Below are 27328 nucleotides of genomic sequence, written 5' to 3' on the forward strand. Positions count from 1 at the left end.
GGATGGATGGATGGATGAATGGATGGATGGATGGATGGATGGATGGATGGATGAATGGATGGATGGATGGATGGATGGATGGATGGCATAAGGATGAAAATTGGTGGAGTATCTGCCTTCAATCTAAGACTGCAGCGGGATCACTGGTTTCTGGTTGGGTCATTGTGTATGTGGCATAAGAACCCACCATTAGCAGCACTTTGAGACAAGGAGAAGACCAATCAAATTCTAGTTAGAAGGACACGGTCGCTTTTTTTTGTGCGTTTTGATGTGCGTTATTAAGTCATAGCAAAGATGTTAGGGTCCATGGTGCACAACAGTTTGTTTGCGTCAGATGGGAAGTTGATTCCTTACAGTACATGGTCCTAAATTCCCAACACAAGTTATAAAAACTAGCCATAAATCTTCATGAAAACACATTTCTCAGGAGAACATCAGAACACTTTCAGCAACACCTGAGGCCATCTGAGAGGAAGTTCATGCTTACACTGTTTGAAGCACAGCTCAAAGGAGCCCCCTGCTGGAGCAGCTGCAGTCCTACAGACACTCAGCCTCTTCACTACACAAACACCTCCTACAACATCCATTCTTTACACTCTGACTGCTGTGTTTGTGCAACAAACTCCAACACACACCGCTTCACATATGAACACAGAAATGTGTGTGAAAAAGAGCTGAGCTGACATTAAACATGATGGAGAATTTATTCAGAAACACTGAGTCAGGAACAACATTTAGACACACATTACCTCTCTGCAGGAGGAGGAACACCTGATTTAAAGGTAATAATAACATCCTTTGACCAGTTACTCTTTAAGGACACACAGCTGGGTTCAGGTCCAAGTTCAGGTTCAGGTTCAGGTTCAGGTCCAGGTGGGTTCCTGTGAATAATGATGCAGCAGTGATGTGAGTGCTGAGCTGTGACATGGAGAAGAGTCATGGACAGTTAGAGATGGTCATCTCACCTCTGAGCTTTGGTCTGGCTCTCATGTTCCCCACACATAGTGGTTTTAGAGGGAGGGACTCCCTCCTCTCTGTCCTCACACTGATCCATGCTGCTGAATTCACATCAGCTCACACACACTTTCTACCTTCACCTGCAGAGGAAACACACATCAGCCCAGCACACACACACACTGAAATCCTCCTTTCTATCATGTGTGCTCTACTTCTTTCTCTTCGCTTGATGGCATCATGAAGTTGACTGGAAGCTTCAGTCCTTCAAAATTCAGTCAGTTCAACACATCTGAACAACATCATTGTAACACTATTACTCAGAGAGCTCCACTAACTTATCTTTTATTTTTTTTAAGCCTGTCATGTCTCGCAATCAGAATGATGATCCAAATGCACTGATGCACCAAACATATTTGCTTTTACAAGAACAGCTCTATAAGTTTTCTATAGGCTATTCTTGTTAATGTTTATATTTATATTTTTTATTTAGTTATTTATGCCAGGTCTGACAGGCAACGAGGAAGGGGCAAGAACGGGGGGGGGGGGGGGGGGGGGGACAAAGGAAGAAAGGAAAAAAATAATAATCTAAGAAAAGTAGATAGATAGATACACACACACTTTCCATCCATCCATTCTCTCCCGCTTATCCGGGGCCGGGTCGCGGGGGGCAGGACAATAGCAAAGAAGCCTAGGCTTCCCTCTACCCAGCCACCTCCTCCAGCTCATTCAGAGGGACCCCGAGGCGTTCCCAGGCCAGCCAAGAGATATAATCCCTCCAGCGTGTCCTGGGTCTACCACAGGGCCTCCTCACACACACACTTTCACTTTTATCTAAATGCAGCTTTTTACTGTACAAACTGATCTCCGTGTCTAAGTTCAAATGTCATTTAGCAGCTGATTTTTGTCCTTCATTATCTGTGTGTGTGTGTGTTGAGGCCACACCTTTATCTCTTCACTGGAAAATATGCTGTCTGACCCGTCAGATGAGTCTACAGTAAAGTTCACACACTGGTGTGTGAAAACATTTTCACTATCAAAAGCTGGCTCAAAAATCTGAGAGCACACAGTCTGTAGATGATGCTTTTATTTTAGTAGAAAATCCTGTCAGAACACATTCAGTGTTCAAAAACTCCTCAAAAATACATTTGGTGCTGTTTGAGAATCATAAAGTGGTTGCTGCCCTCACACTCATCAGTCCTGAACATGCTGTGATGGGACTGTTCCTTCAGAGTCATCGATCACAGCATGACTGTCTGTGCAGTACTGACAGACTGAGTCAGTGATGTTAAACACAGCCTTTGTAGAACCAGCTAATATCCCACTGCTGATGTTTTCAACCACAAACCTGAGCAGATTATTGATATGAGCTTTGACATTAACTCAGGCTGAACAGGAGGTGAGGAGCCACTAAGAGTGCTGATGAAATTTAAATTGTGACTGATATGTAATCATCTTTAAATAGTTTGGGTAATTAGCAGACAGATCTGAGTTAATATGACAGCTTTTGGTCAGTCTAATCCTGTCACTGAGTATCATGACTCCTCTGTCTGGGAGTAAACAGTCAACATTACTTTCTGCTGGAGGAGAGCCAACAGTTTGTGGCGCAGTGTTTTTAATCAGAGGCTGATGTGTTGAAGCTATTGTGTATCCAGGCTACATCTATGTTAAATATAGACTCACAAAGTCTGCTATGATCCACTGTGTAACTGTGTTGACCCCAAAGTACTACCCCTCTGACTGAGCTCAGGCCACATTTAGTGGCTCAGTGAGCGGCAGAGCAGCGGCTCCTTTTCACGTCCTCCACCCACTGATGGAGGAGAAGCTGCCTTCAGTCATCAGTGAGTGGATCCACAGTAACAACGACTCTGAGCTCAGCTGCTGACCATCAACTAACTCTGAATCCTGGACTCTGAGCTCTCGCTCTTGCTCTCGCTCACACACACACACACACACACACCACACACACACACACACACACACACACACACACACACACACAACACAACACACACACACAGCCTCCACCATGAACTGTGGAGCTTCAAATTTTTGCTGCTTCTTCTGGACCTAAGCTGCACATAGCTAATTTTAATCTATAGCCTAATCATGTGGATGTGTTCAATACAACAATGATCCAAAGTTTGTCCTGAAATCAGAGCTGAACATCCAAACCTCACAGAGCAGAAACAAACAGTAAAGTTCCGGAAGACAAACTGTTAAAGGAAGAAACAGCAAACTTACAGTTTCTGCAAACAGAGCAGAAGAAGAAGAAGCTCCACTCCACACTGGACACTAAACACTCACACACAGGTGAGCTGCTTCCTGGAAGGAGGCGGGACTCCACCTGAAGCAGCACAGGTGGGAGGGGCTCAGCAGGAGCAGCAGTCGAGTTTAACATCCTACAAGTTCCTGAATATCAGACTTTAATGTGAAAGTGAAACTTCTCATTTTCTCCTTTTCCCATTTTGGCCATTTGAAATTCTCCTTTGATTTTCTCAGAGAGGAAACAGGAACATTTCGCTCCTTTCTTCCTGTTTACTTTGCATTAAATCTGCACTTTGATTTGCCTCAAACAACATGTTCATAAAGGAGGCACAGCTGAACTTCACAAAGCCTCTGAGCTCTGAATAATACAGTGATCTCATTAATAAGATCAGAATTTCTTCATTCACGCTGTCTCTACACAAACAGAAAGCATTTATGTTTGCACTGAAAACAACACGGCAGGTTCAACTGGTTTGACTCACATAGTGTATGACAGTATGCAGGTGGGGGGGTTGGTGGAGGAAGTTAAACATCACCTGCTGTGCTCAGTCCAATCCAGATTAAATAACTATACCACTACTGCTATTGGCTGATCTTCCTCGGATACTTAAGAGTAGAATGGGAGGCAGAGCCTTCAGCTTTCAGGCCCCCTCTTCTGTGGAACCAGCTCCCAGCTTGGATTCAGGAGACAGACACCCTCTCTATTTTTAAGATTAGGCTTAAACCTTTCCTTTATGATCAAGCTTATAGTTAGGGCTGGATCAGGTGACCCTGAACCACCCCTTAGTTATGCTGCTATAGGCCTAGGTGGCTTGTAGACCATCTGCCTCCATTTAATCCTATTGTTAGCATCTTCTTCTGTCACCCCAACCTTCTGCATGTCCTCTTTCCTACATCCATCTCCTCAGAGGTATTCCTCTTTTCTTCCTCCTTGGCAGCTCCAGTTTCAATATCTTTTGTCCAATATATCCACTATCATCTCAGCCTTGCCTCTCTAACTATGAGCTGTCCCTCTGATGTCCTCATTTCTAATCCTGTCCATTCTGGCCACTCCCAATGAAGATGTTGACATCTTCAGCTCTGACACCTCCAGCTCTGCCTCCTATGTTTTTGTCAGTGCCAGCATCTCCAGCATCACAGCAGGTCTTCCCACCATCTTGCAAACCTTTCCTTTCACTCTGATCTGAGGTCATTAAACCAATTCATTGATCAAATCTCACACAGATTAAAATGATCGTGTCCAAAAAGAGCTGGATCACTTTCACTTCTTCTCTCTCTGCTTCAGTAGGAACTTCTACATCCATGTGGACCTTAAACATTACAAACTTTCATACCAAATGATTTACTGTACAATCCCTGCAGGACCAAAGAGACCAAAGATAAACAGAGCTGTGCATGTTTACTAGGTCAACATAAAGAAGGGTATCTGGCATTGTAGTAACCAAAAATTACCGCTCCCTGGTTAAGGAAAATTTCCTTCCTCTCTTGGAGAAGCTTAAGAACAACATTCAGTTTTGGGGAACACTTCCTATATCATTGATAGGAAGGGTGAATTCAATAATGATATTTCTCCCACAACTTTTGTACCTGCTTCAAAACATACCTGTCTTTCTACCCTAAACCATTTTTCAAAAAAATTGGATGGAATTATTATGGAATTACAATCACACAGAATAAAAAAACAGCATCTTTGTAACACAGCTTGCTGGGAGGTTTAACACTACCTAATTTTATGTATTATTAGTGGACTACAACTTAAGAATAATCTATCTTTTGCTGCATGAGACAGCATTGCTCCCTAAAGGACTATTTTTTATTATTTTATAGTTCACTACAGGAAATTAGTTCTCCTTTCTACTGCTTCAATTAAACAAGAGTGGGAGAAAGAACTTGGGACTCCTCTGCCTGAGGATACTTGGCAGGAAGCTTTGAGCAACACAGGTACAATTTCTGCAAATGCCGTCACTGCCTGATCCAATATAAAATTATACACAGGTTGCACTACTTGAGAGAGACAATTCATAAAATTTATCTTGATTGTTCTCCTCTTTGGGAAAAGTGCTCGATGCAGCATGGTACTCTGCTGCATAGTTTTGCACTGTGCTTAAAGCATCAGGGTTTTTGGTGTGGCATGTTTACATTTCTGTCCAATGTCCTAAAAGTTACAATAAGCCCAAGTCCGGAGGTAATTATCTTTGGAACTTCTACACATATATACAAGGCCTACAGCGTTCACAAAAGTGCCTATTATCATATGCACTAATCATTGCAAAAAAAAAACTTATTCTGCAGTTCTGGGAGGGCAAAGATGTTCCTGTGTTTAAGATGTGATTACAGAGCTCACAAACACACGTCACCTGGAGAAAATAAGATATGGCATTACTGGAAAAATGAATAAGTTTGATCAAATCTGTAAACCTTTACTCTCCTTTCTTGGTTATGTTTAATTCTGCAGTCAGAGGGCAGGGTGGGGAGGTTTTTGGGTGGGTTTGGGACTTATAGGTCTAATGTGTGTACCTAAGGAACCAACACTTCTTTTATTGTTCTTGCTTTTTTTTTTTTTTTTTTTTTTTTTTTAGCCTGTCATGTCTGGCAGTTTTCGCACTCAGAATATGATCCGAATACGCTGGTGTACCAAACATATTTGCTTTTCCAAGAATAGCTCTTTAAGTTTTACAATAGGCTACTCTTGTTAGCGTGTATTTAGTTTGTATTTTAATTTGATTTTATTTATTTATACCAGGCGTGACAGGCAGAAAGGAAAGGGTACAAAAAGGAGTGAGAAAGAAAAACAAAAACAAAACAAAAGTGAGAAAAGAATAATCAAAGAATGATATCCACATATCTACACCTGCACATACATACGCATACACACATACACACACATAATCCTGCTGTTGCTTGCAAGTAATGTGTGTATGTGCCTCTGTCATGGAACGTACTCACCAACGGAGGCAAGAAACTGCAATCATGCCCCTCGTGATCCAGAGGCGAACGGGAAAGGACCCAGGGGACGCGGCCTATCCACGGCCCACCAGAACATCAGAAGACGAGAGGCCACACATCCCGATGGCAACTGCGCACACACCCCAGAGGAGGAAGGAGGGTGACCCCATACGGACCCCCCCACGGCCAAACAGCAAGAGTCCAGACAGCCAGAGGCAATGAGCAGCCAACCCCCGCCGCAGGCCGGCATCCCCCCGCACGAGCCGCGAATGCGGCCCCAGGGCCCCAGGCGCCCGAGAACCGCCCGACACCCAGCAGAGCCCCCCCCACGCCAAAGAGGCCCGAGCCACCCCCAGGCCACAACCGCCAAGGGAGCGGGTCAAGAACCACGCCAAGACATCCGGCCGCGAACCCCGGGACCCACGGGCACCCGACACTCCAGGGCAGCAGTGGCAACCAGCAGGAAGCAGCAGGACGCGATAGGGAGTAATAGGGAGGGGTGACTCCCACCCTCCGCAACCATGTCCCACAGGTGCCAAGGCTCAGCCAACCACAGGCCCAGGCCCTGCTGTCCACGCACGTGCACAAACACGCACACACATGCACCACACACACACACACATGCACACACATGCACCACACACACACACACAAATCATATATTCATACTCACACAAATGACTGTCACACATTCATGTGCACACATACAGAACTTACATGGACACCAAGTGTGGGTGAGAGGGTACCAGCACAGAGCCAGTGGCACCCCCGGCGAAGCAGCCAACCCGGCCCCAACCACTAGCCAGTTCCTACCCCAGGCAGGGTGCATGAAATGAAACTGGGGTGTGGAGAACCTGCCCTCCCCCTCCTCCCACTCAGCGTGTTTGGAGTGATATGTTGGGTGTATGTGAGTGTATGGAGTGGGAAGAATATGTATGTGTGTGTGTGAAAGCTACAGTGCTATTAAAATTGGAGGGACAAATGTGATGAGCACTGTACAACAGCGCCCATCCACACCACCCCCCAAGCCCCTCAATGTCTAAGATGTAATTAAAATTGAGGAGCAGGCAGCAGTGAACAGAAGTGGGGCCACCTCAGCAGTTCCACACACTGACCACTGTATGACACACCTGCCCCCCAAAGCCCTATGTGTACAATGGCGTGTTGTGAGCTATATAATGTAATTAAAAAGGGAGAGTGGGACATCACGCAACATAGTGAGCAGAGCCAAAGAAGTGGCTCTACTCACCGCAGCACAAGTCCCCCTCACCCAAGACCCTACATGTGTGTGATGTAATGTTTGACTGAGTGTTCTTGCTTTTTAAAAAAAAAAAAAAAAAAAGTCTAAGAATTACTGTTATTATGGTTAATACCTTGGCCTCATGTTTTATTTTCTGTTTTTGTGTGTCATCAAAAAATGAAGCATAAGTTTTGTGTGGCCGTTATACTTTTGTGCTGTGCTTCTGATAAAAAATATCTAGATCAGATAAGTTGGTGGGTGGAAAAATTTTTTAAAAAAAGAAGGGTATCTGAAAACAGATCAGTTTCCACTCAGCTCCACAGGAAATGAGCACCTGCTGCCTCGAGTTCTTACAGTCTGATCTTACTGATCACTGGCAGATGTTTCTGATAACTTAATGTGACCTCTCAAATTAAAAGCTGCTGCTGGTGTGCTGACCGGTGCTTTCAGACACAGCTTATATAAATTCCATAACAGGCAGGCTTTTTTCTCCCTTTTCAAATGTTTGCATTACCTGACATACTCCACATGCATTTCACAGCATCTGCTTATGAGAGCCCGTGATTGGTCACAGTCTGGTGTGACTGCTTAGATTTTCTAAAACCTGAAGCAGAGCTCAGATGGGGTGCAGCGGTCTGTTTCACCTCAGAGTTTCTCTCTTAGAAAGACCTAAAGTTCACCAAAGACTGAATCAAACCTCTGACTTGATGAATCTGCTGAAATACTTTCACTGACTCTGTCACTCTCACTGTGGTTGTTTGATGGAGACTCTGTTCAGTCTGAAGGGAACTTCTAGTAACCTTAAACAGTGCTCTCTTAGATTTGCAGAAGTCTGTGTAGCTGCAGAGAGATCAGACTTAAATCAGTGAAACAGCAGCTACTGGTTTATTTCTGTGTTCACACTGAAGAAAGCAGGAAGTAGGAGCTGTGGTCTGAAGCTGTTTGAAGGGTGAGGTTTAAGTTTTTGGGCAGAGATAAACGTTCAGCCGTCAGTCAGACACCATGAAGACTGCATCGACCTCTCTGCTCCTCGGTGAGTCAAACAGCTTCATCATGAATGTGTTCATTGATGATCATGATGATTATCTTTATTATTAGTGGTGGAATTTTTGCAAAGCATCACATCCCACCATATATTATATATTGTGTGTGTGTGGGTGTGTGGGTGTGTGTTTTCAGGACGAGTGTGTAATCGGCTCAAACTGTGATCGCAGTGCTAAAACTTTGGCTCCACCCTAAAACTCTTCACTCAAGCAAACAGCAGAATCCTCTGAATTTCTGTTCTCTCATTTTTTCCTTCCTTAAAGCTGAACTGTTGGAGCTCACTGATGCCTTCACTGTGATGAAGTGCAGCTTTTAATACCTGTAATGTTACAATGATGATATGAATGATTCTGTGCTGCTGTTGCAGGTGTGTGTGTGCTGCTGCTGTCTGCGCTCACTGTTTCTGCAGGTGAGTCCACGGAAGACAGAAGAACCCTCACAGATGCATCATTAGGGCACTCAGTAGATCACATTACTCGCCCACCCCGATTTAACTACATGCTGATATTACACTGCAATAGATACCACTGTACTGCAGTGTAATACCAGCAGTGTAATATTACCAGTGTAATACTGAGTGAGTATCTTTGTGATCACTAGATCACAAAAACTAGAAGTTTATTCTACTGGCTTAAAGTTTTGCTAGAATCACTGAAAATACACAAATCATAACAAATAATCACGAGAAATCACCCAGCTTTTTAATTCACTGTTTTTTTTATTCCATCGTAAAGTGAGTACTTTGACCTTTCTTATATCAACCATATTTGTTTTAGTCTGCCTCGATAATATGTGTTAAAGTCTGGTAACCAGGTAGTTAGAGGGAATACTAGAGGTTAATTTTCCGCTGTAGTTCCAGGTAGGCTGCACATGTTTTTATTATTATTATTAGTAGTAGTAATAATAATAATAATAATAATAATAATAATAATAATAATAATAATAATAATAATAATAATAATAATAATAATAATAATAATAATAATATCCCCAGTTGTACTAAGCTGATTGGTGATTCTAAATTGTCCAAAATTGCCCTAAATTGGTGTTAATGAGGGTGTGAATGGTTGTCTGACTCTCTTCGTTGGCCCTGCGACAGACTAGTCAGTTTTAGCTAACTGCTTCAGCTAGCTTCTCTCTGCAGCTGATGGAGGAGTTTACTGGTGAACCATCAGCTGAGTAATCACAGCTGTTCCCAGATACAGATAACATTTTATTTTTGACAGAGCTGCAATATGAGCTACTACAAGCTAACGGCAGCTACTGAACAAACAGAAACAGGTACTTACAGCAAGCATGTGGTGAATCCACTGATCTGGCCATCTGAGTGTTGCATTGGCACAGCTACCGCTACCCACATGCTAATTTCATGCATGAAGGTTGACTAATATTTCACATGATGGTATGTACTGAGCATGTGAGACAACCCGAGCCTTTGAGCCTGAGTTCAGGAATAATGAACCCTGGATACACATATCTCTCCACACAAGTTTGAATTGCTGCTCAGATCTGCTGCAGGAGAAGTGCTGCAAAAGTCATGTCAAAAAGTTCATAAAAACAGCCAAGTGAAAAGCTGGGTTACTTGTAACTGATCACCTGTGTATGTAGTGATTTGAGCAAAACTTTAAGACTTTAAAATCATTAATATCTAAACACAGTTACAGATTTACTAACATATTTACAAGTCTGACTAGATTCTGAATACGCTTTTGCAGATTGCTCTACTCAGTCATAAATCTCTGCAGAGATTTACAGATCAGATTACAGACACACAGTTTAGAACACGCACACATGGATCTCAGTACACACACTGATCTGAATCCCCACATACAGATTTCGATACACACAAACACACAAATCTCCACAAAGATTGAAAAACACATATGTGGACTGAGATACACACACAAATAGTTTTGATACAATGATAGCTCCATCCTGGAGCTCTTAGAAAGAATGTGCCCAACAAGTAATTAAAATGGGTGTGTGTGTGTGTGTGTGTGTGTGTGTGTGTGTGTGTGTGTGTGTGTGTCCTCCAGTCTTTGTGAGTGTCAGTCCAAATCGTGCTCAGTTCTTCCCCGGAGAGTCTGTAACTCTGAGGTGTGAGGGGGTTCACAGCTCTGATGGTTGGACCCTGAAGAGACAAAAACCTTACAATGATCAAATCCAGACCTGTGGTGGAGACTTTGGCCAGTTTGATGGTTCCTCCTGCATCATCTCAGATCTTAACTCAGACAGTGCAGCTTACTGGTGTGAGAACAGAGCAAGACAGAAGAGCGACAAGCTGAGCATCTTTGTATCAGGTACAGATCCCACCTCAAGCTAGTTTACAGCCTCTTTGAGGTGATTTAGTGTTTTTTTCTGTGTCTGTTTGTGGTGCTTTAAGACTGAGATCAGCTGCAGGTGTTTTTATTGTTTGTCATTTTGTCTCACGTTGATTATGAATCTGTTACAGAGTCTGTCAGTGTTGCTGTCAGTTGCACTACAGTCACCCACTAACGTGATGTGTTTGTGTGTCCTTGTCTGTCTGTGCTTGTTTAGATCATGTGATCCTGGAAATCCCTGCTCTGCCAGTGATGGCAGGAAGTAATGTCACGTTGCGCTGCAGACCTCATTATAACGGTTACAGATTGAACTCTATCGACAGAAGGGGGGATTCTGGATTGGAGCGCTTCCCTCCCGTCCACACCATCCATAATGTCCAAAAGTCTGATGAAGGCATCTACAACTGCATTGCATTTCACTATGATATGGGGATGATCTCACCTGAGAGCAGGCTGACTGTTACAGGTAATTGCAGCTCACAACAAGTGGTGCCGGGCACAGCAAACCCCACCCCCAGCAGACATTTTAGCTGATTTGAGTGTTGAAGTGACAAACATGTCAGTCTCCAAACACTGAATCAGTTCAATTCAGTTTTATTCATATAGCACCAAATCACAACAAACTGTCGCCTGCAGGTGCTTCATGTTGTAGGTAAAGACTCTACAATACTTACACAGAAATTTAAGAGATCCTTAAAAAACATTTGGTATTTCAAGAAATCAAAGGTAAGAAATCAGCATTGATGCTGAACTGGTGTATGAAGCCAATCATAGATTGAAAGAGAGGTCAATTTAGCAGTTCAATTCAGTTTTATTTATCTAGCACCACATCACAACAGTCACCTCAAGGACTTCATATTGTAAGGTAAAGACCCTACAATGATGCAGAGAAAACCCAACAGTCAAAACGACCCCCTATGAGCAAGTATTTGAATCAGAAGAATTTCAGAAGAATTTATTGTCATTATATGTCAAACATACAACGAAATTATATTCCAGAACACCCATCCCAGAGAAGACAAACAAATCAAACAAACAGGGGAGATAAGTGTCCGTGGCCTTGAAGCCATCAAAGGCGCTGCCGTTTAAAGAAAAGATGGAAACATAGCAAACACAATGGGGTAAGCAAGGGGAAAAAAGCATTTCATACTTTGTCCCGTACCAGGGCAATATATGAGGTAGGAAAAACCTCTGCATAGCGTAGTGTGAACACATATATTGCATGGGAGTTCTAGGGTGGGGAGGGGCGAGGATGGAAGGGAGTCAGCGGAGTCGAGTGGGATCAGGTTACTGTGGAGCTGACCCAGCTCCCCCCTCAGCTAACAGTTCCTGATAAGAGGAGGAATGTTCACCAGCAGCCTTGGTCTAGGGATAGCAGTTCACACAGGTCAGAAGCTGGGATAGTGTGGGGGCGTAGAGCATCTGTTTACATAACATCCAGGAGAAAAATGAGATACCGGCAATCCAAGACCAGTTGGGGAGCAAATTTCCAGATACTACAATTGTTTTAGTACAGGCTATCACTGATTAATTTGCCAACAGCCTTACAGTCTTGCTGGGAACTCTCAATGGCGAAAAATCCAATCATCCATATTTTCTTGGTTCTTTCCTCACCGTGCAAGAAACAGACACTTCTCCAAGATTTAAACCAATCTGCCTGTGGACGCGGCCGCCGCTGGCCTGCGAGCCTCAAGACTCACATCCAACTTGTGGTGCAGCTCCAGCAGATACTGACTCTGAGTGTGCACTGCTCTGCACATACCTTCGTACTGGCCAGGCAGCCTTACCAAGGACCAAACAGCTGCTTAGACTTTCCTAATTTAACGATAAGTCAGGTATATCCCAAGTCCAATGAGAAGAAATCCTATTATCAGTAGGCCAAATATGTATACATCTTCCACGTCTTCAATCAACAATGCAGCCAGGAGCGTGAACTTCCACTCTCCCCAGGCATCCCTAATATAGCCAGCCGGGTGTGTGGCACTGGGACAAGTGGGTTCTCTTTCCTCATTTCCCCTCATGGAGAAAATTTGATCAATAGCATTGAGAGACCAGCTGATCGGATCCATAATTCTAAATTCCCAGTTCGGAAGATGTGTAGAGAGAGGCTCTCAAGCACAGCGAAGCAGCAAAGCAAGGTAGATAAGGAGGGCTGGGGAGAGAAGAAAAAGGTGTCCACCTCAGCTGAGAGCAAGAAGTGAGTGTGACAGTGGGAAGGAAAAACTCCCTTTTAACAGGAAGAAACTTCCAGAAGGCTCAGGGACGGGCAGTCATCTGCCATGACTGTTTGGGGCTGAAGGGAGAGACAGGACAAAAGACATGCTGTGGAAGAGAGACAAAGATTAATAATAACTAATAATTTAATGCAGAGTGAAGTATAAACAGATTAGAAAGAGGTGAATAAGAAGAAACAGTGCACCATGGGAAGCCCCAGCAGCCTAGGCCTATAGCAGCATAACTAAGGGAGGGTTCAGGATCACCTGATCCAGCCCTAACTATAAGCTTGATCAAAAAGGAAAGTTTTAAGCCTAATCTTAAAAATAGAGAGGGTGTCTGTCTCCTGAATCCAAGCTGGGAGCTGGTTCCACAGAACAGGGGCCTGAAAGCTGAAGGCTCTGTCACGGCTAACAGCCACGGGGAAAGGAGGACCCAAATGCAAATCAGGACAAGACAGCAGGAGGTAATTGTACAAAGTTTATTTACAAGGTCAGAAAATGTAGTCCAAAATAGCTGGTGGGAAAAAGTCCCACGGGAGTTCTGGTGGGGCGTTCGGTCACTGGAACTAAGCATGGAGGGAACTCATAGGTGGAGTGGGGATGCCTCTCTGGATAGAGAGAAGGATAAATTAATGTTGGGCAGCAAGAGGTAAGTGGTTTACAGACAATTCCAGGAAGATGCAGAGGGTCTTACTTGTCCGTCGGTCTTATGAAAATCCGAGGAAGGAATATGGAGTTGCTGTGGAAGCCTTGAGGTTGTCCAGGAGGACAGGCAGGCAAAGGGCAGTGATGAGGTAAATCCGGAAGGTATGGAGGGTGAGAAGATCCAAAACACTGGTGAATGCAAATAGAGTAGAACCTTGTAGCACTGGTGGGAGACAAACACAGAGACATGAGCAGAGCGCAAAATTCACAAGAAGGCCTGGAGTTCCTACCTCACAATAGCAGACACTCTGGCAGAGACTGGGGAATCAGGTTGAGCCTTAAATACAGCATTGATGGCACCCAAACAAGGAACAGGTGTGACAGCCCTGACCACCAGTCCCGCCCTAGAGGGGCGGAGAAACTCCATGCTGCCTGTCTACTGGAGGAAAAGGGAAAAGAGGGACCGCTCCACAGCAACAATACCGCATCCTGACAGGCTCTGCCTCCCATTCTACTCTTAAGTATCCGAGGAACCACAAGTAAGCCAGCAGTCTGAGAGCGAAGTGCTCTGTTGGGGGTGATATGAGACTATGAGGTCTTTGAGATAAGATGGGGCCTGATTGTTCAAGACCTTGTAGTTGAGGAGAAGGATTTTAAATTCTATTCTAAATTCGATTTAACAGGGAGCCAATGAAGAGAAGCCAATATGGGAGAAATCTGCTCTCTCTTTGTAGGCCCTGTCAGTACTCTAGCTGCAGCATTTTGGATCAGCTGAAGGCTTTTCAGGGAGCTTTTAGGACAGCCTGATAATAATGAATTACAATAGTCCAGCCTAAAAGTAATAAATGCATGGATTAGCTTTTCAGCATCACTCTGAGAAAGGATGTTTCTAATTTTAGAAATATTGTGCAATTGCAAAAAATGTGGTCCTCCATATTTTTTTAATATGTGCATTGAAGGACATATCCTGGTCAAAAATGACTCCAAGATTTGATGTTACTGGAGGCCAAGGTTGAACATTGGCCTATAATTAGCTAAGACAGCTGGGTCAAGTGATGGCTTTTTAAGTAGTGGAACCACCAAGACAACACAGGTACTACTGTCCATGCCCATAATATTTTTAACTTTAAAGGTAAATTTGAGGGTACGTTAAGATCACCGAGATTCAACTGATCCAATTTTGGTAGATGTCTCTATGGTGTGAATTTTGACATCTTAACTCACATCGTTCTCAAGTTATCACACTCACAAGAATTTGAATCTGGTGATCTAGGGGTCACTGGCCATCTTTTGTGCAAATTTGGTATGAATTTGACTGTAAGTTTTACTTTAATATTGTTAATTCTCTAATTATAGTTAAGATACACATCTGTCACAGATCAGTGTTAATTTTGACAGCAAATTTTGATTTAGTTTTAGTCATAATTTAGTCATCTGTATAGTTTTAGTCTAATTTTAGTCGACTAATTATCGTAAGAATATAATCGACTAAATCTACAGTCAATTCAGTGGACTAAAATATAAAGGGTGTAAAATGTAATTTCTTTTTCTTCAGTTCCCTTGAATTAGTCATTATACACACTTACATAAAGTTAAACATTTATTAAAAGTTATAGAACATTATTAATCCTTGAAAGACCAATACACACACACAAACATATTGAACAAACAACATCTTTATTTACCTGACCTTGTTTATTGAGCATAACAATAAAATTTTGATAAGAAGACCTGCTCTGCCTGAGAAATTCACAGGCTAGTGTGGCCTTCCCAGGTTTAGATCAAAGTTGTGAAACTGTGCGTTGGATTGGATGTTTTCCTAACTTGTCTCGCCCTGTCACAAAATGAAATAAGTCCAGATTGGATGTTGTCCCTGCCAAGCATTTTCACCTCGTTTTCATTCGTTCACAAAAGTGTCAATTACTTTCATCATTGTTTTTATCCTTTTAGGCAGTTTTTATTTTGTTTCGTCTCATTTCATCATGAAAAAAAGGGTCGTTGATGAAAACTATGACGAAAATAGTTCATCAATGAAATTAACACTGTTACAGAGAGACAATCATACCAGAAACAACACCCCATCTGGGGGCAGGCATAACCAAAAAAAAAACAAGTTTCTGACTGAGTGACAGCTTTGCATTAAATAGGGCAGTCTTTACCTTCCAGTATTAAGGAGGTAAGTAAAGACGGAGCACAAATAATTGGCTGCAAACTGCTGCATCTGTAATAAAGCACAAAAAAGAGAACAAACAGCACCTGAAAGAGAAAAACAGAAACAAGCACATACTCATGCTTTATTTGTTTGTTTGTGTGTAAGTCAGTGTCAGTATCTGTGTATTGTGTGTTTGTCATGAAATGTATTTGCTATTGAGGGTGAGAGGCGGCAACAATGACCCCCAGAAGCCCAAGACAGAGAGAAGACCAAAAGACCCGGGCCTGGCTGTCTGCAGCATCCCAGGAGCCCCAAATAACCAGGACCACACATCCCGATTACAGCCACGTGCCCACCCAAGCAGAAGGAAGAGGGAGACCCAGCCCGAGGAGGTCCCCCACAGCCGAAGGGAAAGCCCCAAAGAACTAAAGGCACCAAAACAGCAGATTCCACCAGAGGTCAGCCACCCTGGCACAAGCTGAGAACAGGCCCCCAGGCACTCAAGAATAACCCGGCATACAGCAGAAGTCCCTGACCCGCCCCACCAAAGAGGCCTTAGCCAACCAGACCCCCAAGGGAGCGGATACATACTGATCACATGCACATAAATACAGACACAGGACACTCACACACACACAAAGACAAACATCCATCCACACTGAATGAAGCACCTTGACTGAAACACAAATTTTCTAATTCTCCAGTGTTCTGCTCTTTCACAGTTCCTCGTCCCGATCCCACAACTCATTCGCCCCCTCCCACCAATGATACCTCCATTCCCCTTCATCCTGACACCAGCTCTCCCTCTACTCCACCTCCTCCCACCAATGATACCTCCATTCCCCTTCATTCTGACACCAGCTCTTCCTCTACTCCACCTCCTCCCACCAATGATACCTCCATTCCCCTTCATCCTGACACCAGCTCTTCCTCTACTCCACCTCCTCCCACCAATGATACCTCCATTCCCTTTCATCTTGACACCAGCTCTTCCTCTACTCCACCTCCTCCTCAGTCTGTGTCCGTGCTCAGAGTCTTCTCCCATCTTCTAGTCTTCTGTCCATTCTGTATCAGCACCGTCCTGCTGCTGTCGCTCTGCTATAGCAGAAACAGGAACTCAGGTACAAACTCAGGTATGTTCTAATGCACACTCTAATCCACCTCTGCATTATAACATTTTATTTCTGCCTACAGGAAAAGAACCTGTTGACTCAGTGTGTGATGATGTCACTGATGATGTCACCACTGAGCATGCGTTCTGAGCTGAAAGCTGATGGAGCTGCACACAAACATCCCTGAATATTTTTACATGTAGCATCAAGCTGACTGTTCTCTGCCCTGCCTGCTTATGCCAATAAAGCTTTGTTTGAATTTGTCTCCAGCTCAAATTCAAGTTTATTTGACCCAAAGATTAGAGAATAGAATAGAATAGAATAGAATAGAATAGAATAGAATAGAATGCCTTTATTGTCATTATACAGGATTACAATGAGATTGGAGGGTCATGCAATAGAAAGTCGAACTCTCTAAAAAAAAAAAAAAAATGTAATATAATCTAAAAATATACAGAAAATAAAACAATGTATAAAGTATACAAAAATAAAATATATAAAAATATATACAGAAAATAAAATGTATTAAAAATACACAAAATAAGAGAATGTATAAAAATATATACATTGGTGCATATATATATATACATTGTAAGAAATATATACATTGTAAGAAAAGTAAAATAAGTGTATACATATAATAATGAAGATGGTGAGTATTGCACTTGGTGAATGGTCATTACATTGGTGTGAACATATAGTCTATGCATGCCCCAATTTAACATGTATTTGTCTGTCCGGTCTCTAACCTGACTGAATACAGTAAAGTAGTGACTTTACTGTATTCAGTCACCCAGTCTTCCAGTTCTTCGTGATGAGCTGTCATCCAATCACAATAGCAGTCGTTGTGCAATATCTCAAGGGCTGTTGAGAAGCAGACGGTCGCTGTGTCCAAATTCAAGGGCCACATCCTTCCAAGGCCACATTTGTAGCCTGATTATGTCACAGTGAGGCGACGAAGGCTGTCCAAAGTCGAAGGTTCCTCCAAATCCAATCAAGGAATCCTTCTTTAAAAGGATTTGAAAGATGGGTCTGGTGTATCCTTCATGGCCTACCACATCCCATGATTCATTGCACTGCAAACCTCAAACCGCAATGGCAGAGGAGAGCGGCCAAAAAGTTTGAAATATGACTGTTTCTTTGACACAAAATAAACTTTTAAGATGTTTGAATGTAATGTAGAATGTAAACCTTTAAATATCCACTTGTTTTATCAAGATATCGCTTAATTGCAAAAAGTGCTCCGACCTTTTCGGAGATGTCCTTTCTGGCTTCAGTCAGTCATCTGCCAGTCAGCTGTCAGCTGACTGGCAGATGGAGGCTTGCTATACCTGGTGAGAACACCTGACTCTCGGCACATCCTTTTCAAAACCCCGCTGGCTTTTGCTGCTGAGTGGAAGTTAAACACAGCTATAATTCACTCAGATGATCTCTAACAGCTGATGTTTGGTTTATTTCAGTGTTTCATTTGTTCCTGAACAAATCGGTTTGTTGGTTGCATGGCGAAAGGAGCTAGGCAGAGGAGAGGGCAGGCGATGCAGATATGAAGACTAGACCGTCCAGTTTCACAGACTATCATTCCTGAACTTTGCGGTCTTCGTGGGCTGCAAAGGATGAGCCCCTAAACTTGGCTAGTGCTTTACATAAAGCACAGGGCAGAGCTTGAGAAGCATTATTGTGACATTATCAGTATAACATGAATCTTGCTGCACTAAGACCATGACCTGCATCCATATCACATTTCCAGAAAAAAAAACCTGAATCTTTAACCCCCAGTGTAAAAAGTCTGTGTTTCAATCTAACTCTTAAATCCATCGAAATTATTCTAGAATTGAACAAATGTCAAACTACTGATGATCATCATCTCCTCCCAAGTCCTTTTCCCAGGAGAGCCAAAGATCCGGCATTCCTCCCTCTCCTCCACATTCCATCAACATCTTATATTTAGCTGCTCAATGATCACTCTGTTTTAGTCTATTTCTCATTATTGTTTCTAAGATGTGTGTATAATTGATTTGTATGTTTCAGTGTAGTGGTTTGCTGCTTATTGAAGTGGTTTATTCAAGGGTGTGGTTTGTTTCTATCTATGAATGTGTGTCAGACAGTGTTAATGTGTGTGGTTTTGTACACATGCTTCAGTGACTGTGTTTGCATCACACTGTCAGTGCTGAATGTTGACAAACTCTCAATTGTTGCCACCTGTGCCTTTTAGGGATCAGGTTCAGGTGGTGTTGATGGACGGCTGCACCTTCATGTGTATTAGAAAAAATGAAGAAAGCATGAAATGAAACCATTGTCAGTATGACTGGAGAATTCTAAATCCTGGTAATGGCTGACAGGAAGTGGGACTGAATGCAAGACCTTCAAAAGCAAAGTTAACACAAAGCGCACCTTTAATATTGATTGGCAAGTCATCCAAAAATAAAAATCCATGAGACAAAATAAAGGGTGTCCCACACTGTTAAAAAAGTGACTGTAGAATTTACAGTAAACTACTGGCAGCAGGGTTGCCAGCCAGTTACTGTAATTCTCACAGTAACCTTACTGTAATTTAATTACAGTTTTACTGTAATTTTTTACAATTTGGCTGTAATTTTTTTTACAATTTTACTGTAATTCTCTTACAGTTTTACTGTAATTTTTTTTTTTTACAATTTGGCTGTAATTTATTTACAATTTTACTGTAATTCTCTTACAATTTTACTGTAATTTGTTTTACAATTTGGCTGTAATTTATTTACAATTTCACTGTAATTCTCTTTCAGTTTTACTGTAATTTTTTTATAATTTTACTGTGATTTTATTACAATTTTACAGTAATTATATTACATGGTTACTGTTACTTCATTTTTTTCCTGTGATAGAATTACAGTTAAAGTTATTTCATTTTGCAGTAGTTTAAGAGGCACCCTAAATTGTAATTTCAACAGGAATTGAACTGGCTATTGCTAGCTGTTAAAAGTTAAAATGGCAACTTGCAACTTAATTTACCAAACTCTGGATAAATGTAAGCAATTTTTCTAATTTCAAGCAAATAAAAAACAATATATTTTAAAATTACTTTATTTCATTGTCAATTTAAATCCGACAAACTGAAACATAACAAAACATGACATGCTTTGCAAAGGCAACATTTGCTTTTTACACACAAGTCAAAAAGTATAGAAACCAAAGTGTAAAAATACACTGACATGAATTGACCAAAAAACATTATGAACTGATACATTTTTAAATGCATAACCCCCATGGTAATATTAACTTATATACAACAAGTTAAATAACCTTTAAAATAAAAGTTCCAAAGGGTCAAAATTTCAAAAAAAAAAAAAAAAAAAACTGTCAAACAAAGGCATAACAATGTAAGTTTTTCATGTAAAACCTCCAGTATGAAAACTCTAAATGTCTTTGTCCTTTTTGCCTTTTGAAGGAAGGAATCCAGGACTGTCAAATATTGAAGTTACATATTTTTGAACACTTTATAGGAACCCTAACAGTAACATCTTTAACATTTGAGCTAGTTTAAAACTTAGTGAACAGCCAAACCAAACCAACATGAATGAGTGCTGAGTGGGGCTTAGTCCTGAACACCACCTGAAATCATCAAAGGGTGGCTAGAAGATAAAGAAAAGGAAAATGTTTCATTTAACACATGAAATATACACATTTCACATTAAACTACATTTATGTCAGTTAAAGACAGACAGGAAGAGGAGGACAGATTTGGTGGACAGACACTCTTTCTCTGACCTTACCTCATTGTAGCTGTCCTCCTGTCTGTCAGTTAGAAATGGATAGGACAGATACAGAGAGACAGAGGCAGAGGCAGAGAAAGAGGGAGAGACAGCCAGAAAGAGACAGAGACAGCCAGAGAGACAGGGAGAGAGAGACAGAGAAAGAGAGGGAGAGACAGACATGTCCATGGACAGGAGGACAAACTGAGAAACAAAGCAAAGAGCACATACAGAGAACAGTAAATGTGTCATCTTACCATTTTAGAAGTTCCTCTGGTAGTCCATGAACTTGCAGAGGAGAGTGGAGACATGTTTGTTCACTGCTGTCTTTTTCTTTTGCACGAGTCGTCATTTTTGATGTTACTTTTCCTTTTGCAGCTTTTGTTGAGGCCTGTGAATCACCTAAAACAGATGGAGACATATAGCTCAGTGTTCAAAACTACCCTTTTCTTTACTTTAAGTTACATATTGCCTTTTGAGATTAGATGCTTGTGAACTACCAAATATGTTTAACAAAGGCATTACTGAATTAGATCTCACCTTTGAAAAAACTCCAGTGTGCATGCTGCCTCCTCTGGATACTCAAGGTTAAAAACGTAGAAGGTGGCAAAAAGTGCTGCGAGACCAGGTTGAATGAACGTAGGTTGAATGCCCTCAGAAACAATTTCACCCTTGATGCTTATCATCCATGATGAAGGGTAATGTTGTCTCCTGAAAAAAGAACAATATTAACTGATATTAGAGGGGAGGCAGATACATCCCTGTCTCAGTGACAGAGGGTTGTATCTGCCTCCCCTCTGTCTGTAGACCTAGGGATGCAGATACAGTAAGATGGCAATATCCTACTGTATCTTCCACCCATTTGTCTATAGACAGAGGGATGGGAGATACAGTGAGACACCCTGAAGACTACATTGTGCATATGTTGTACTTACTGAAGGCAATGAGTTGTGGACTTGGCGGCAGGTTGTGTGTCCCTTTAAGATCTGGAGCTGTAGCACATCACAACATAAGATTACCTAAGAAAAAACGTACAACAGTTGGATTTTATTTTTCATTCTTCCTCATTTGGTTGCTGAAGGACCTCCAGCTGTTTCCCAGTAAAGGTTTTAAGCTGGTTACAGGTAAAAGTGCTGCTGCTTTGGGCACTAGAATAACGTCTCCTTTCTCTTCACCTGAGTTCAGGTCTCAGTAACGGCTCCGCCTTTTTCTGCTTGCTGCAGTGTGCAGACAGACTGCACGTAAAACAGTTTCTGTTGTGTTTTAGTTGAAAAACTTGGGGCTGCATGAGTTTAATGCTGTAATGCTTTTTATTCACAAGCATCCTCCAAATTACGTTTCTACTGCAGCTCTATTTTTAGTTGCTAATCAGGGTTTAAAGCATAAAAACCTTTTGAGGAGCCCCTCGGTACTGAAGGGCGGGGTGTTCGACACCAAACTATCGCTAGTGCTAATAGCAAACTGTGGTTATAGCAGCCGTCCTGGTGGCTACAGCTGAAGTAAAGACTGACATTTTCTGCACAACACGGACGCGTGCACACACACAGCACAGAGCAGTGGGGGCGTGGAAAAACTTGTCAGTGATGATCCACTAGTGTAAAGGGTTGTTTTTTCCAAATGATGGAAATCCGCCACAGCGACAGAGTACTTTAACCCCTTAACTGGCAGCAAAAAAATCACCTGACAAAAACTACATAACGCCTTCTGGTTATTATTGGCTCTGAAAAACCCATTTCATAGCCTATTAATCGGCTGCGTCTGGTCCGCGTGCCGAATGAAGTGCATTTATATGGCAGGCTAGACCCGCCCATTTTGACTGACACCTCATTCGGCCAATAATGTTAAGAAATGGGTTTCCCAGAGCCAATAATACTCAGAGGGCGTCACGTAGCTTTGTCAGGTGATTTGGTGCAGCCAGTTACATGATTGGCCGAATGACGTGTCAATAAAAATGGGAGGGTCTAGCCTGCCATATAAAAGGGACTACAAACGGCCCGTCACCGGGCCCTTGCCAGTTAAGGGGCTACTGTCGCTAATGTGGATGAAATGCTCCGCATGGAGACACCTGAGCTCCAGAGTTAAAAACATTGAAGCAACAAATTTGTGTCGAGGATTTTTAATAATCGAACTATTTGAGTTATTCGTTGCAGCCCTAAAAGTTGTGTTCAATTTTAAATTTGTGTATCAAAATACATGAAGGTTGTGATCTACCTTTTCATGTTGGGACTTTTTTTGTTAAATTAGAAGCCTGAAATTTTCATTTGATCTTCATTTTTCCTCTTACTTCTCCTCCGTTCATACCGGCTGTCATTTCCAGTTCTGTAGCCGCGAAATCAAGAGCAGCACGACCATAGTGAGCTCAAATGTGCACATTGTTAATCAAACGGCCCCTGCTCTGTGGTAGATTATAAATTGCAGTGAAATGATACAGGTGCAAGTGGCGATAATAGCAGCCTCAGCAAGGCGCAGCGCCCGGCAAACAACCGCTAGCTAGAAGACTGTGACAGAAGCGAGAGTAGCTCACCACATAAAATATTTTTTTTGCCCACTAACAGACACAAAACTGCAATAAAAGTGTTAAATCCTAAGAAAGTACTTACCCGGTGAAAATCCTCCTTGGTCCCACTCTCTAGCCCACGAACATTCACCTTCAGCCGGTAAATATCCCACTGTAGGAGTCAGTGGAAGGAGACACGAGCAGGTATGTAGTCTCAGCTTTATTGGCGGTAAACTGACAACAAGCTAGGACTCAAAATATGACTTCTCAAAAGGAGAAGTCAAGCCCTTTTATTCCAGGCCTCTCTCTCCCGCCTTTTCCAGATGTATTCCGGTCTCTCTCTTCGCAATAAGAGCTTGGGGCATTCTGGTGTGAAATGTGCATATATGTGGCCACCACACAGGCCCCCCCTGAACACACAGAATGGCAAACAATACAATAATAAAAACAGCAACCATTTTCAACTCAACATAGCAAAATAAAATACCACATCAAGAGTATCTCCTAGGGGCTTTAAAAAGGCGGCCGCTACGGCTGTGCTTGGCGACCACAGGTGGTGAAAACGAGGGAGGGGCATAGCCCCGACTACGGCGAGACTGCCCCCTCGCAGGGGAAAAAACAGCAGCCGGGGGCAGGTCCTCCGAGTGAGGCATAGAAACGGGAGGACGACCGCGGCGCGGAGGTTGGGCCAACTCAATAGGACCATTCGGAAACATGTGAGCAGGCTTAAGGCGATCCACCGAAACCCGCTCCTGACGACCTCCCAGCTCAACCAAAAAATCCTTAGGTCCCACCTCTAGCACACGGAATGGACCATCATAAGGAGGTCGAAGTGGAGAACGGTGCGCGTCATGGCGGATAAAAATGTACTTGGCAGACATCAGGTCCGTTGGCACATATGACTGTGGATAGCAGTGATGCGCCGCTACTGGGGCCAAAAACCTATCATTCCCCGGGAAAACCGGCCCGCTCCTTTTGTCGGCCCCCGAAGCAGATGCGCCAGGAAGGAATTCCCCTGGAACCCTCAAAGGCTGGCCCAGGACCAGCTCAGCTGAAGAAGACTGCAGGTCCTCCTTAGGTGTCGCACGCAGGCCCAGCAGGACCCAAGGAAGGCGGTCAACCCAGCTGCTGTCCACCAGCGCAGCCCGTAAGGCAGCCTTCATGGTACGGTGGAACCTCTCGCAAAGACCATTGGCCTGCGGGTGGTACGCGGTAGTGCGATGGAGTCTGACGCCAAGGTTCTCCGCCACAGCAGTCCACAGCTCAGACGTGAACTGAGGACCCCTGTCAGATGTCAAGTCAAGCGGTACGCCAAACCGAGATACCCAGGAGGAGACGAACGCACGAGCAACATCTGCTGAGGTGGTTGACGACAAAGGAACTGCTTCAGGCCACCGAGTCGTCCTGTCCACCATTGTCAGGAGATGGGTGAAACCCCGGGAAGGGGGAAATGGACCTACCAGGTCTACATGGACATGTTCGAACCTTCTCTGGGGTATGGGAAAGTGCTCCAGAGGGGATTTGGTGTGTCGTTGCACTTTGGCGCTCTGACAAGCAACACATGAGGAAGCCAACGCCCGGACCTCCTTCCGGAGGCCGGGCCACACAAACTTGGCCCCCACCAACTTAACTGAGGCTTTAACTACTGGGCGCGAAAGAGAATGAACTGCCTCAAAAACCCACCGACGCCAGCAAGCAGGAACCAAGGGGCGAGGCCTGCCCAATGAGACGTCGCAAAGTAGGGTTACGCCACTATCCTGAAATGAGACATCTTCCAAACGCAAACTGGACTCGGCCATCTTAAAAGCCTGAATCTCTGTATCCGTAAGTTGGTCGGCAGCCATGGCAGAGTAGTCCACTCCCAAATGCACAGAACTAACCTGCGCCCTGGACAGACAGTCAGCCACCCGATTACACTTGCCGGCGACGTGCTGAATGTCAGTGGTAAACTCTGAAATAGCAGAAAGCTGCCGTTGCTGCCGTGCAGTCCATGGTTCTGAAACCTTTGCCATGGCAAATGTGAGAGGTTTGTGGTCTACAAAAGCGGTAAAGTCACGGCCCTCAAGCAGGAACCGGAAATGACGCGTCGCGAGAAAAAGGGCAAGGAGCTCCCTGTCAAATGTACTGTATTTCCTCTCCACATCCAGAAGCTTCCTGCTAAAAAAGGCGAGGGGCTGCCAAGCACCACCCACCCATTGTTCGCACACGGCCCCGACTGCAAAATCGGAAGCATCGGTAGTAAGGGCAACAGGCGCCTCGGGAGACGGGTGGGCCAGCAGGGCAGCGTTGGCAAGAGCAGCTTTGGCACTGTCAAATGCCTGCACCCACTCAGGTGTCCACTCTATCTCTTGGTTGCCTTTCTTACCCTTAAGTGCATTGTACAGAGGGTGCATGAGGTGAGCAGCCCGGGGGATGAAACGGTTATAAAAGTTCACCATCCCCAAAAACTCCTGCAGGGGCTTCACTGAGGAAGGGCGCAGAAAAGCAGAAACCGCCTCCACCTTAGCGGGCAGGGGAAACGCCCCTTGGGGCGAAACGAGGTGTCCCAAAAACTCTATGGCCGGCAGACCGAACTGGCATTTAGCTGGATTCACAATCAAACCGTGCTCACTGAGACGCTCAAACAACTGGCGGAGGTGCACTGAATGCTCCACGGCGGAAGGACTGGCAACCAATATGTCATCCAGATAGATGAACAAAAATGGCATACCACACAAAACGGAGTCCATGAGGCGCTGAAACGTCTGTGCCGCGCCCTTCAGACCGAAGGGCATTCGCAAAAACTCAAAAAGGCCAAAAGGAGTGATAACCGCGGTCTTGGGCACATCACGCGGATGGACAGGACCCTGATGGTGTCCCCTCACCAAATCCACCTTTGAAAAAATAGTTGCCCCCGCAAGATGAACCGAAAAATCTTGAATGTAGGGAGCCGGGTACCTGTCATTAGTCGTCGCATTATTAAGGCGCCTAAAATCCCCACAAGGGCGCCACCCACCGTCAGCTTTAGGGACCATGTGCAACGGGGACGCCCACGGGCTGTTTGAGCGGCGCACAATACCAAGGCGCTCCATGTTTGCAAACTCCTCCCTGGCTATCGCTAACTTAGCGGCATCGAGACGGCGTGCACGCGCAAAAACCGGCGGACCCACAGTGGTAATGTAATGCTCCACACCATGTTTAGCTACGGCTGCAGAGAAGGTGGGAACCGTGAGGGTGGGAAACTCGGCAAGCAAACGCTGGTACTCATCACCTGTGGCAAGCATGTTAGCGAGGGGCAGGGGGCCAGGACTACCAAGTGTACAGGGGTAGGTATCAAAAGACACAGCATCTATCAAGCACCTATTAGCTACATCGACCAACAACCTGAAAGCACACAAGAAATCAGCGCCAAGTATAGGTACTGACACAGACGCTATCACAAAGTCCCAGTTAAAGTGACGTCCCTTGAAACACACAGTCACCAACCGCATTCCATATGTGCGAATGGGGGTACCGTTCGCCACGTCCAGCAGGGGTCTGTGACATTGTCCCAAGGCGTCCGCAGCTGAAGCCGGCATGATGCTACGCTGAGCACCCGAGTCCACAAGCAGACGGCGTCCTGAAGCAGTGTCCTCAATGAAGAGCAGCTTGTCCGAGCTGCCAGCGCACACAGCTGCTAGTGAGCACTGGCCCTCTCGTTTCCCTGGTGCTGGAAGGTACACGGCGGAATGCAGCGCTTCGCCTTCACTCCGAACCGGCGATGATAGAAGCAGAGCATGCTCTCCTTCCTCCGGCGCTCTGCGACGGCGGCCACAGCACCAGCTTCTCTAGTCTCCGTCCCTTGTAGAGCCGCACTCGGTAAAAGTGCATGCACTCCGGAATGCCTGGATGCCAGCAAAATCTTGTCCGCCTCTTCAGCTAGCCCGCGGTAATCCTTGGCCCGTATCAGAGCGGAGCTGGCTAGCGCGGTGCGTACGGGAGGGGGGAGCTGGCGCAGGAACAGATGCGTAAAGAGAAACGAAGCGTCGCCCGGGCCGAGCAGAGCCAGCATGTGCTCCATCAGTTCGGAGGGTTTACCATCTCCCAAGCCATTCAGGGACAACAGGCGATCAGCTGAAAGCTGATAAATCCGCAGCAGGTTCTCCTTCAGTGCTCCATACTTGTTAGCAGGCGGCGGGTTCTGGAGCAGTCCCATCAGCTGGCGGGTAGAAGCAGAGTCCAGC

General features: G+C 44.2%; 1 protein-coding gene across 1 annotated transcript in view; it reads right to left on the reverse strand.

Moving 5' to 3' along the window:
* The window catches only part of LOC115796372 (protein NLRC3-like), a 69278-nt gene that overhangs the window by 15104 nt on the left and 26846 nt on the right, over positions 1 to 27328 (reverse strand). The gene's annotated exons all lie outside the window — the stretch shown is intronic.

This window comes from Archocentrus centrarchus, chromosome 2 (genome assembly GCF_007364275.1).
Source record: "Archocentrus centrarchus isolate MPI-CPG fArcCen1 chromosome 2, fArcCen1, whole genome shotgun sequence".
NCBI classification, from domain to species: domain Eukaryota; kingdom Metazoa; phylum Chordata; class Actinopteri; order Cichliformes; family Cichlidae; genus Archocentrus; species Archocentrus centrarchus.